The 13,253-nt window shown below is 56.4% G+C and overlaps 1 protein-coding gene across 6 annotated transcripts in view; it reads right to left on the bottom strand.

Annotated features, from left to right (window-relative positions):
- LOC140398101 (ubiquitin carboxyl-terminal hydrolase 2-like) overlaps positions 1-13,253 on the bottom strand; it is a 328,354-nt gene that overhangs the window by 286,962 nt on the left and 28,139 nt on the right. Inside the window, exon 1 of one of the 6 annotated variants that reach the window (XM_072486351.1) lies at positions 11,397-11,496. The exons of 3 other annotated variants lie outside the window; for them this stretch is intronic. The gene's annotated coding sequence lies outside the window, so the exon portion shown is untranslated. Of the gene's footprint in view, positions 1-10,351; positions 10,459-10,490; positions 10,644-11,396; positions 11,497-13,253 lie in introns of those variants that run through there. 2 more of the 6 variants (XM_072486350.1, XM_072486352.1) reach the window with 2 other exon arrangements.

Genomic DNA, 13,253 nt, shown 5'->3' with positions numbered 1-13,253 from the left:
GGGTCCCTGGTACAGTGAGACAGCAGTGTTAACCCGGGTCCCTGGCGCTGTGAGACAGCAGTGTTAACCCGGGTCCCTGACACTGTGAGGCAGCAGTGTTAACCCGGGTCCCTGGCCCTGTGAGACAGCAGTGTTAACCCCGGTCCCTGGCACTGTGAGACAGCAGTGTTAACCCGAGTCCCTGGCACTGCGAGGCAGCAGTGTTAACCCGGGTCCCTGGCACTGTGAGACAGCAGTGTTAACCTGGGTCCCTGGCACTGTGAGGCAGCAGTGTTAACCCGGGTCCCTGGCACTGTGAGACAGCTGTGTTAACCCCGGTCCCTGGCACTGTGAGGCAGCAGTGTTAACCCGGGCTCCTGCCATTGTGAGACAGCAGTGTTAACCTGGGTTCCTGGCACTGTGAGACAGCAGTGTTAACCCGGGTCCCTGGCACTGTGAGACAGCAGTGTTAACCCGGGTCCCTGGCACTGTGAGACAGCAGTGTTAACCCGGGTCCCTGGCTCTGTGAGACAGCAGTGTTAACCCGGGTCCCTGGCACTGTGAGACAGCAGTGTTAACCCGGGTCCCTTGCACTGTGTGACAGCAGTGTTAACCCGGATCCCTGGCACTGTGAGGCAGCAGTGTTAACCCGGGTCCCTAGCACTGTGAGACAGCAGTGTTAACCCGGGTCCCTGGCAGTGTGAGGCAGCAGTGTTAACCTGGATCCCTGGCACTGTGAGGCAGCAGTGTTAACCCGGGTCCCTAGCACTGTGAGACAGCAGTGTTAACCCGGGTCCCTGGCAGTGTGAGGCAGCAGTGTTAACCCGGGTCCCTAGCACTGTGAGACAGCAGTGTTAACCCGGGTCCCTGGCACTGTGAGACAGCAGTGTTAACCCGGGTCCCTGGCACTGTGAGGCAGCAGTGTTAACCCGGGTCCCTGGCACTGTGAGACAGCAGTGTTAACCCCTGTCCCTGGCACTGGGAGGCAGCAGTGTTATCCCGGGTCCCTGGCACTGTGAGACAGCGGTGTTAACCCGGGTCCCTGGCACTGTGAGACAGCAGTGTTAACCTGGGTCCCTGGCACTGTGAGACAGCAGTGTTAACCCCGGGTCCCTGGCACTGTGAGAAAGCAGTGTTATCCCGAATCCCTGGCACTGTGAGGCAGCAGTGTTAACCCGGGTCCCTGGCACTGTGAGGCAGCAGTGTTAACCCGGGTCCCTGGCACTGTGACACAGCAGTGTTAACCCCTGTCCCTGGCACTGTGAGGCAGCAGTGTTAATCCGGGACACTGGCAGTGTGCGACAGCAGTGTGAATCCGGGACCCTGGCACTGTGAGACAGTAGTGTTAACCCTGGTCCCTGGCACTGTGAGGCAGCAGTTTTAACCCGGGGCCCTGGCACTGTGAGACAGCAGTGTTAACCTGGGTCCCTGGCACTGTGAGACAGCAGTGTTAACCCGGGTCCCTGGCACTGTGAGACAGCAGTGTTAACCCGGGTCCCTGGCACTGTGAGACAGCAGTGTTAACCCGGATCCTTGGCGCTGTGAGACAGCAGTGTTAACCCGGGTCCCTGGCACTGTGAGACAGCAGTGTTAACCCGGATCCTTGGCTCTGTGAGACAGCAGTGTTAACCCGGATCCTTGGCGCTGTGAGGCAGCAGTGTTAACCGCGGTCCCTGGCACTGTGAGGCAGCAGTGTTAACCGCGGTCCCTGGCACTGTGAGACAGCAGTGTTAACCCGGGTCCCTGGCACTGTGAGACAGCAGTGTTAACCCGGGACCCTGGCACTGTGAGACAGCAGTGTTAACCCGGGTCCCTGGCACTGTGAGACAGCAGTGTTAACCCGGGTCCCTGGCACTGTGAGGCAGCAGTGTTAACCCAGGTCCCAGGCACTGTGAGACAGCAGTGTTAACCAGGGTCCCTGGCACTGTGAGACAGCAGTGTTAACCCGGGACCCTGACACTGTGAGACAGCAATGCTAACCCGGGTCCCTGGCACTGCGAGACAGCAGTGTTAACCTGGGTCACTGGCACTATGAGGCAGCAGTGTTAACCCGGTTCCCGGGTGCTGTGAGGCAGCAGTGTTAACCCGGTCCTTGGCGCTGTGAGAAAGCAGTGTAAACCAGGGTCCCTGGCGCTGTGAGGCAGCAGTGTTAACCCGGGTCCTTGGTACAGTGAGACAGCAGTGGTAACCCGGGTCCCTGGCACTGTGAGACAGCAGTGTTAACCCTGGTCCCTGGCACCGTGAGGCAGCAGTTTTAACCCGGGTCCCTGGCACTGTTAGACAGCAGTGTTAACCCGGGTCCCTGGCACTGTGAGACAGCAGTGTAAACCCGGGTACTTGGCACTGTGAGGCAGCAGTGTTAACCCGGGTCCCTGGCACTGAGACAGCAGTGTTACGACCGGGTCCCTGGCACTGTGAGACAGCAGTGTTAACCCGGGTCCCTGGCACTGTGAGACAACAGAGCTAACCCGGGTCCCTGGCACTGTGAGACAGCAGTGTTAACCCGGGCCCCTGGAACTGTGAGACAGCAGTGTTAACCCGGGTCCCTGGAACTGTGAGACAGCAGTGTTAACCCGGGTCCCTGGCACTGTGAGACAGCAGTGTTAACCCGGGCCCCTGGCACTGTGAGACACCAGTGTTAACCCGGGTCCCTGGCGCTGTGAGGCAGCAGTGCTAACCCGGTTACCAGGCACTGTGAGACAGCAGTGTTAACCGAGGTCCCTGGCTCTGTTAGACAGCAGTGTAAACCCGGGTCCCTGGTACAGTGAGACAGCAGTGTTAACCCGGGTCCCTGGCTCTGTGAGACAGCATTGTTAATCCGGGTCCCTGGCGCTGTGAGACAGCAGTGTTAACCCGGGTCCCTGACACTGTGAGGCAGCAGTGTTAACCCGGGTCCCTGGCACTGTGAGACAGCAGTGTTAACCCGAGTCCCTGGCACTGTGAGACAGCAGTGTTAACCCCGGTCCCTGGCACTGTGAGACAGCAGTGATAACCCGAGTCCCTGGCACTGCGAGGCAGCAGTTTTAACCCGGGTCCCTGGCACTGTGAGACAGCAGTGTTAACCTGGGTCCCTGGCACTGTGAGACAGCAGTGTTAACCCGGGTCCCTGGCACTGTGAGACAGCAGTGTTATCCCGAATCCCTGGCACTGTGAGGCAGCAGTGTTAACCCGGGTCCCTGGCACTGTGAGGCTGCAGTGTTAACCCGGGTCCCTGGCACTGTGACACAGCAGTGTTAACCGCAGTCCCTGGCACTGTGAGGCAGCAGTGTTAATCCGGGACACTGGCAGTGTGAGACAGCAGTGTGAATCCGGGACCCTGGCACTGTGAGACAGTAGTGTTAACCCTGGTCCCTGGCACTGTGAGGCAGCAGTTTTAACCCGGGGCCCTGGCACTGTGAGACAGCAGTGTTAACGCGGGTCCCTGGCGCTGTGAGACAGCAGTGTTAACCCGGGTCCCTAGCACTGTGAGACAGCAGTGTTAACCCGGGTCCCTGGCACTGTGAGACAGCAGTGTTAACCCCAGTCCCTGGCACTGTGGGACAGCAGTGTTAACCTGGGTCCCTGGCACTGTGAGACAGCAGTGTTAACCCGGGTCCCTGGCACTGTGAGACAGCAGTGTTAACCCAGGTCCCTGGCACTGTGAGACAGCAGTGCTAACCCGGGTCCCTGGCACTGTGAGGCAGCAGTGTTAATCCGGTTCCCTGGCACTGTGAGACAGCAGGGTTAACCCAGGTCCCTTGCGCTGTGTGACTGCTGTGTTAATCCAGGTCCCTGGCACTGTGAGACAGCAGTGTTATCCCGGATCCCTGGCACTGTGAGGCAGCAGTGTTAACCCGGGTCCCTGGCACTGTGAGGCAGCAGTGTTAACCAGGGTCCCTGGCACTGTGAGACAGCAGTGTTAACCCCTGTCCCTGGCACTGTGAGACAGCAGTGTTAATCCGGGACCCTGGCACTGTGAGACAGTAGTGTTAACCCTGGTCCCTGGCACTGTGAGGCAGCAGTTTTAACCCGGGGCCCTGGCACTGTGAGGCAGCAGTGTTAACGCGGGTCCCTGGCACTGTGAGGCAGCAGAGTTAACCCGTGTCCCTGGCACTGTGAGACAGCAGTGTTATCCCGGGTCCCTGGAACTGTGAGACAGCAGTGTTAACTCGGGTCCCTGGCACTGTTAGACAGCAGTGTTAACACGGGTCCCTGGCGTTGTGAGGCAGCAGTGCTAACCCGGGTCCCAGGCACTGTGAGACAGCAGTGTTAACCCGGGTCCCTGGCTCTGTGTGACAGCAGTGTTAACCCAGGTCCCTGGCTCTGTGAGACAGCAGTGTTAACCCGGGTCCCTGGCACTGTGAGACAGCAGTGTTAACCCAGGTCCCTGGCTCTGTGAGACAGCAGTGTTAACCCGGGTCCCTGGCACTGTAAAACAGCAGTGTTAACCCGGGTCCCTGGCACTGCGAGGCAGCAGTGTTAACCCGGGGCCCTGGCACTGTGAGACAGCAGTGTTAACTCGGGTCCCTGGTACTGTTAGACAGCAGTGTTAACACGGGTCCCTGGCGTTGTGAGGCAGCAGTGATAACCCGGGTCCCAAGCACTGTCAGACAGCAGTGTTAACCCGGGTCCCTGGCACTGTGAGGCAGCAGTGTTAACCCGGGTCCCTGGCTCTGTGTGACAGCAGTGTTAACCCAGGTCCCTGGCTCTGTGAGACAGCAGTGTTAACCTGGGTCCCTGGCACTGTGAGACAGCAGTGTTAACCCAGGTCCCTGGCTCTGTGAGACAGCAGTGTTAACCCGGGTCCCTGGCACTGTAAGACAGCAGTGCTAACCCGGGTCCCTGGCACTGTGAGACAGCAGTGTTAACCCGTGTTCCTGGCACTGTGAGGCAGCAGTGTTAACCCGGGTCCCTGGCACTGTGAGACAGCAGTGTTAACCCAGGTCCCTGGCTCTGTGAGACAGCAGTGTTAACCCGGGTCCCTGGCACTGTAAGACAGCAGTGTTAACCCGGGTCCCTGGCACTGTGAGACAGCAGTGTTAACCCGTGTCCCTGGCACTGTGAGGCAGCAGTGTTAACCCGGGTCCCTGGCACTGTGAGGCAGCAGAGTTAACCCTTGTCCCTGGCACTGTGAGGCAGCAGTGTTAACCCGGGTCCCTGGCACTGTGAGACAGCAGTGTTAACCCGGGTCCCCGGCACTGTGAGACAGCAGTGTTAACCCGGGTCCCTGGCACTGTGAGACAGCCGTGTTAACCCAGGTCCCTGGCTCTGCGAGACAGCAGTGTTAACCCGTGTCCCTGGCACTGTGAGACAGCAGTGTTAACCCGGGTCCCTGGCACTGTGAGACAGCAGTGTTAACACCGGGTCCCTGGCACTGTGAGACAGCAGTGTTAACCCGGGTCCCTGGCACTGTGAGACAGCAGTGTTAACCCGGGTCCCTGGCACTGTGAGACAGCAGTGTTATCCCGGGTCCTTGGCACTGTGAGACAGCAGTGTTAACTCGGGTCCCTGGTACTGTTAGACAGCAGTGTTAACACGGGTCCCTGGCGTTGTGAGGCAGCAGTGATAACCCGGGTCCCAGGCACTGTCAGACAGCAGTGTTAACCCGGGTCCCTGGCACTGTGAGGCAGCAGTGTTAACCCGGGTCCCTGGATCTGTGTGACAGCAGTGTTAACCCAGGTCCCTGGCTCTGTGAGACAGCAGTGTTAACCTGGGTCCCTGGCACTGTGAGACAGCAGTGTTAACCCAGGTCCCTGGCTCTGTGAGACAGCAGTGTTAACCCGGGTCCCTGGCACTGTAAGACAGCAGTGTTAACCCGGGTCCCTGGCACTGTGAGACAGCAGTGTTAACCCGTGTTCCTGGCACTGTGAGGCAGCAGTGTTAACCCGGGTCCCTGGCACTGTGAGGCAGCAGAGTTAACCCGTGTCCCTGGCACTGTGAGGCAGCAGTGTTAACCCAGGTCCCTGGCTCTGTGAGACAGCAGTGTTAACCCGGGTCCCTGGCACTGTGAGACAGCAGTGTTAACCCAGGTCCCTGGCTCTGTGAGACAGCTGTGTTAACCCGGGTTCCTGGAACTGTGAGACAGCAGTGTTAACCCGGCTCCCTGGCACTGTGAGACAACAGTGTTAACCCGGGTCCCTGGCTCTGCGAGACAGCAGCGTTAACCCGGGTCCTTGGCACCATGAGACAGCAGTGTTAACCCGGGTCCCTGGCACTGAGACAGCAATGTTAACCCGGGTCCCTGGCACTGAGGCAGCAGTGTTAACCCGGGTCCCTGGCATTGAGACAGCAGTGTTAACCCGGGTCCCTGGCGCTGTGAGCCAGCAGCGTTAACCCGGGCCCTTGGCACTGTGAGACAGCAGTGTTAACCCGGGTCCATGGCACCATGAGACAGCAGTGTTAACCCGGACCCTGGCGCTGTGAGGCAGCAGCGTTAACCCGGGCCCTTGGCACTGTGAGGCAACAGTGTTAACCCGGGTCTCTGGCACTGAGACAGCAGTGTAAACCCTTGTCCCTGGTACAGAGAGACAGCAGTGTTAACCCGGGTCCCTGGCTCTGTGAGGCAGCATTGTTAATCCGGGTCCCTGGCGCTGTGAGACAGCAGTGTTAACCCGGGTCCCTGGCACTGTGAGGCAGCAGTGTTAACCCGAGTCCCTGGCACTGTGAGACAGCAGTGTTAACCCGGGTCCCTGGCGCTGTGAGGCAGCAGTGCTAACCCGGGTCCCTGGCTCTGTGTGACAGCAGTGTTAACCCAGGTCCCTGGCTCTGTGAGACAGCAGTGTTAACCTGGGTCCCTGGTACTGTGAGACAGCAGTGTTAACCCAGGTCCCTGGCTCTGTGAGACAGCAGTGTTAACCCGGGTCCCTGGCACTGTAAGACAGCAGTGTTAACCCGGGACCCTGGCACTGTGTGACAGCAGTGTTAACCCGTGTCCCTGGCACTGTGAGGCAGCAGTGTTAACCCGGGTCCCTGGCACTGTTAGGCAGCAGAGTTAACCCGTGTCCCTGGCACTGTGAGGCAGCAGTGTTAACCCAGGTCCTTGGCTCTGTGAGACAGCAGTGTTAACCCGGGACCCTGGCACTGTGAGACAGCAGTGTTAACCCAGGTCCCTGGCTCTGTGAGACAGCTGTGTTAACCCGGGTTCCTGGAACTGTGAGACAGCAGTGTTAACCCGGCTCCCTGGCACTGTGAGACAACAGTGTTATCCCGGGTCCCTGGCTCTGCGAGACAGCAGCCTTAACCCGGGTCCTTGGCACCATGAGACAGCAGTGTTAACCCGGGTCCCTGGCACTGAGACAGCAATGTTAACCCGGGTCCCTGGCACTGAGGCAGCAGTGTTAACCCGGGTCCCTGGCATTGAGACAGCAGTGTTAACCCGGGTCCCTGGCGCTGTGAGGCAGCAGCGTTAACCCGTGCCCTTGGCACTGTGAGACAGCAGTGTTAACCCGGGTCCCTGGCACCATTAGACAGCAGTGTTAACCCGGGTCCCTGGCGCTGTGAGGCAGCAGCGTTAACCCGGGCCCTTGGCACTGTGAGGCAACAGTGTTAACCCGGGTATCTGGCACTGAGACAGCCCTGTAAACCCGGGTCCCTGGTACAGTGAGACAGCAGTGTTAACCCGGGTCCCTGGCTCTGTGAGGCAGCATTGTTAATCCGGGTCCCTGGCGCTGTGAGACAGCAGTGTTAACCCGGGTCCCTGGCACTGTGAGGCAGCAGTGTTAACCCGAGTTCCTGGCACTGTGAGACAGCAGTGTTAACCCGGGTCCCTGGCTCTGTGAGGCAGCAGTGCTAACCCGGTTACCAGGCACTGTGAGACAGCAGTGTTAACCGAGGTCCCTGGCTCTGTGAGACAGCAGTGTAAACCCGGGTCCCTGGTACAGTGAGACAGCAGTGTTAACCCGGGTCCCTGGCGCTGTGAGACAGCAGTGTTAACCCGGGTCCCTGACACTGTGAGGCAGCAGTGTTAACCCGGGTCCCTGGCCCTGTGAGACAGCAGTGTTAACCCCGGTCCCTGGCACTGTGAGACAGCAGTGTTAACCCGAGTCCCTGGCACTGCGAGGCAGCAGTGTTAACCCGGGTCCCTGGCACTGTGAGACAGCAGTGTTAACCTGGGTCCCTGGCACTGTGAGGCAGCAGTGTTAACCCGGGTCCCTGGCACTGTGAGACAGCAGTGTTAACCCCGGTCCCTGGCACTGTGAGGCAGCAGTGTTAACCCGGGCTCCTGCCATTGTGAGACAGCAGTGTTAACCTGGGTTCCTGGCACTGTGAGACAGCAGTGTTAACCCGGGTCCCTGGCACTGTGAGACAGCAGTGTTTACCCGGGTCCCTGGCAGTGTGAGACAGCAGTGTTAACCCGGGTCCCTGGCTCTGTGAGACAGCAGTGTTAACCCGGGTCCCTGGCACTGTGAGACAGCAGTGTTAACCCGGGTCCCTTGCACTGTGTGACAGCAGTGTTAACCCGGATCCCTGGCACTGTGAGGCAGCAGTGTTAACCCGGGTCCCTAGCACTGTGAGACAGCAGTGTTAACCCGGGTCCCTGGCAGTGTGAGGCAGCAGTGTTAACCTGGATCCCTGGCACTGTGAGGCAGCAGTGTTAACCCGGGTCCCTAGCACTGTGAGACAGCTGTGTTAACCCGGGTCCCTGGCAGTGTGAGGCAGCAGTGTTAACCCGGGTCCCTAGCACTGTGAGACAGCAGTGTTAACCCGGGTCCCTGGCACTGTGAGACAGCAGTGTTAACCCGGGTCCCTGGCACTGTGAGGCAGCAGTGTTAACCCGGGTCCCTGGCACTGTGAGACAGCAGTGTTAACCCCTGTCCCTGGCACTGGGAGGCAGCAGTGTTATCCCGGGTCCCTGGCACTGTGAGACAGCGGTGTTAACCCGGGTCCCTGGCACTGTGAGAGAGCAGTGTTAACCCGGGTCCCTGGCACTGTGAGACAGCAGTGTTAACTCGGGCTCCTGCCATTGTGAGACAGCAGTGTTTACCCGGGTCCCTGGCACTGTGAGACAGCAGTGTTAACCCGGGTCCCTGGCACTGTGAGGCAGCAGTGTTAACCCGGGTCCCTGGCACTGTGAGACAGCAGTGTTAACCCGGTCCCTGGCACTGTGAGACAGCAGTGTTAACCCGGGTCCCTGGCACTGTGAGACAGCAGTGTTAACCCGGGTCCCTGGCACTGTGAGACAGCAGTGTTAACCCGGGTCACTGACACTGTGAGACAGCAGTGTTATCCCGGGTCCCTGGCACTGTGAGGCAGCAGTGTTAACCCGGGTCCCTGGCACTGTGAGGCAGCAGTGTTAACCCGGGTCCCTGGCACTGTGAGACAGCATTGTTAACCCCTGTCCCTGGCACTGTGAGGCAGCAGTGTTATCCCGGGTCCCTGGCACTGTGAGGCAGCAGTGCTAACCCCGGTCCCTGGCACTGTTAGACAGCAGTGTTAACCCGGGTCCCTGGCTCTGTGAGACAGCAGTGTTAACCCAGGTCCCTGGCACTGTGAGACAGCAGTGTTAACCCGTGTCCCTGGCACTGTGAGACAGCAGTGTTAACCCCGGTCCCTGGCACTGTGAGACAGCAGTGTTAACCCGGGTCCCTGGCACTGTGAGATAGCAGTGTTAACCCGGGTCCCTGGGACTGTGAGACAGCAGTGTTAACCCGGGTCCCTGGCACTGTGAGACAGCAGTGTTAACCCGGGTCCCTGGCACTGTGAGATAGCAGTGTTAACCCGGGTCCCTGGGACTGTGAGACAGCAGTGTTAACCCGGGTCCCTGGCACTGTGAGACAGCAGGGTTAACCCCGGTCCCTGGCACTGTTAGACAGCAGTGTTAACCCGGGTCCCTGGCTCTGTGAGACAGCAGTGTTAACCCGGGTCCCTGGCACTGTGAGATAGCAGTGTTAACCCGGGTCCCTGGCACTGTGAGAAAGCAGTGTTAACCCGGGTCCCTGGCACTGTGAGACAGCAGTGTTAACCCGGGTCGCTGGCACTGTGAGACAGCAGTGTTAACCCGGGTCCCTGGCACTGTGAGACAGCAGTGTTAACCCGGGTCCCTGGCACTGTGAGACAGCAGTGCTAGCCACTGTGCCACCTTTTGAAACTGATATCCAATTTAATTTAAATTATTAAAATTTGCAAAGTTATATACATAACTCATCCTTTAGCAATGTGAGTAATCACAGCCTAACAAGGCAGCAAGGCAGCAAGGCGCCTTGTTTCTGAATTAATCCCTGTCACATCACATCCTTAACCGGAGGCGGAGTTAAAATCCAAACTAAAATTTTAATATGCGTTATTGAAGCTGTTGCTGTTCTGCAGCAGAAATTATATATAATATAAAAGCATAAATTCTTTCTCTATAAATAGTTTGCAATTCCATTATATGGGGTATTGTTTATAAACATACCAACTCCAATCTATTCTAAATTCACGGCCATTGAGTCTCTTCATGAAAGGACACTGAGAGCTTTCACCAGCTTCGAATCGTTGTTCATCAACTAACATTTTCAGCAGTAACAATATTTCTCAAGTGAATGTTCACTGACCCGGGTCAGAATAAATTCCCGTCTGCGTTAGAGACAGGAATCCAAATCTCAGCGTTCAGGTGACAACACAAGCAACAATGGTGAGATTATCGGAAGATCAGTCCCTCTTCCAACCTCCGCTGCCCCATCTTTCCAGCTCCTCACACATTCTGGTGTTAAACTCTGGGTTCCAAAGCCCCAGTTGATAGGATGAGAAAGCGTTAACAGAGGCTTAGCTATCTTAGTACAGGACGGAATGCGAGCTAAAATTATCCTCTTTCTTCATTTCCTGATAAGGAAAGCAATGAGAGACAAGGCCAGTTGGTGTAGTGGCGAAACCCTGGGACATTCCAGGGCCAACAGCTGAATGTTGACGTCCTTTGAGCAGGACGTTTAATCCAGGTTTGAGAAGCTGACACCCAGATCATTTCTGGGTCCCAACCCACGGTGATCACATGATTTTTAAATACAGAGGTCATCATTGGACCGGAAGTAAATTGGACCCAATTTGTGTTTCTCGGTGCTGCCTGGAGGTAGGCCCTAAATCTGGAAGGCAACTGGCAGACATGACTGGGTATGCCATTGCCCAGAGGGATGGAACAGGCAGGAAAGGACCAAATAGTTGCCAAACACTCAATCAAACACTTAATGCACACTGTTAAAGCTATGGGGAGAAGGCAGGAGAATGGGGATAAGAAAACTATCAGCCATGATTGAATGGCGGAGCAGACTCGATGGGCCGAGTGGCCTAATTCTGCTCCTATGTCTTGTGGTTCAAACAAAGTTTGGGCCACTGCACAACCGTCTCAGTTTGACAATGTTTTTTTAAGATTTTAAAACAGCAGCAACAATAATTAATGTTTTCCTGCTGTGCTTTCCGCAGCTGTGCCTAATATACTCCAGACCATTCACTCTTTCTGTTCTTACCTTTGAAAATGTCATTCGTTCCCTCTCCAGCCTGTTCACAAGTTCTTCAATGCGCATAACCGCTAGTTAATCAGAGGGGTGTGTGTCACTGGTGCTCCTCCTGCCCTCTCTTTAAAAATTCTATTGCCACTCTGAGGTTTTGAAGACTGACACACGATCTGGGAGAGCTATTTTCAAAGTATGCCTGCAACTGACCTCGCCCCAGCCCAGGAAATCCAGCCCTTGGTCTGCAGTCGCCACCTGCACTCGGCCAGATAGAGGAGTCACAGGGCTGTGACTGTCAAAGTGGTTCACGGTTTGATAACAAAATGCCAAACACCTCCCTCCAACGTCGGGACTCACCCAGAATAATGAACCTGCAGCACGACCTTTTTCAAAACACCAAACCAAAGTTTACAACTTCAATATCGCGACAGAAGCTCCCAACACTCGGTCACCACTTGTTTTGAACCCGGCTGTAGAGTTTTAAAATGGGTTGCCTGTAAATATTTAAATTGTAAACCAGACAGACACACAAACTCGTTTATTTTAAAAGTCGTTTTTTTCTTTATGTGGATTGTTGGACACAAATTCTAATAATTTTCACCAACAATGAGGCACCTCTTAGAACTGAATTCATGGATGTCTTCAGTGATGCCGTGTGGGAGCAAATCGCAAGGAAGGTGGCCCCCGCCTGGGTCTTTGTTTTTCGATCCCTTTTGCTCGCTTTCAGGGGGTTTTGGGGTTCAAACCCAGCTGGCCGAACGAGGTTACAGTTACCCAGCAGAGCTATGTCGAAAGTGTCATCGGAAAAGCCGACTGGGAAGAAACCGCAGGCTGGTCGCCTGGTGAGGGAATCTGAAGGAGAGAAGATGTCAGAGGCGGCCTTGCCCATCACGGGCGACACACTCACTGCGGTGATGGTGCAGGAACTAGAAATGTTTGGGAAGCAGGATGGACGGGCAGTTTGAGAGGCAAAGGGAAAGAGATGAAAGAGTCTTTTCAAGCCACCATTGAAGAGGTGTTGGGGCTGATCGGAGTGCAGCTGGGTAAGATTTCGAAGGCTGTTTGAGGAGCAGTTTGCCTCGCTGGAAGCAGAGATACTGCTCATGGCAGAGAGCTACAAGGGCCTGAGGGCAAAAGTAGAAGACTTGGGGAACAGGGTGAAGCGATAGAACCTCAGAATGGTGGGGTTGCCAGAGGGCTGGAGGCCAATGGAGTATTTTTCAGAGATGATTTCTCGGGGGGGGGGGGGGGGGTAATGAAGTGTTTAGCCCCCAGAGTTGGATAGGCTCATCGGGCACACTGGCAGGAGCCACAGCGGAAAGGCCAGCGCCTGCGATGATTATTTCCTTTCATAGCTTCCAGCCGAAGGAGCTGGTCCTGGAGCGGACCAAGAAGGTCCACAACATTGAGTGGCAGAGGCACAGAGGGCAGATCTGCCAAAACATTGGAACCAAGCTGGCAAAGAGGCTTGAGGCCTTCAATTAGGCCAAGGCGGTATTAGACTAACGATTCAGGGTGGTGTATCCGGCGCGATTGAGAATCATGGTGGACATGAAAGACAATGGGCGGAAGGTAGGCTGTGGGGTCGGGGTGGACGGGCATGGAGCAACTATTGCCACACAGCATGCAGCCGCTGACGAGGATTAGGATCATTTTCATTAGAAAGATGGAGGTTGAGGGGGAACCTCATTGAGGTTTACAAAATCATGAGAGGTATGGACAGGGTGTGTAGCAAGAAGCGTTTTCCCAGAGTGGGGGACTCCATTACTAGGGGTCACGAGTTCAAGGTGAGAGAGGAAAAGTTTAAGGGAGATATGCGTGGAAAGTTCTTTACCAGAGGGTGGTGGGTGCCTGGAACGTATTGCCGGCAGA

This window comes from Scyliorhinus torazame, chromosome 21 (genome assembly GCF_047496885.1).
Source record: "Scyliorhinus torazame isolate Kashiwa2021f chromosome 21, sScyTor2.1, whole genome shotgun sequence".
In the NCBI taxonomy this organism is placed as follows: Eukaryota; Metazoa; Chordata; class Chondrichthyes; order Carcharhiniformes; family Scyliorhinidae; genus Scyliorhinus; species Scyliorhinus torazame.
This window is presented reverse-complemented; position numbering and strand designations above follow the sequence as displayed.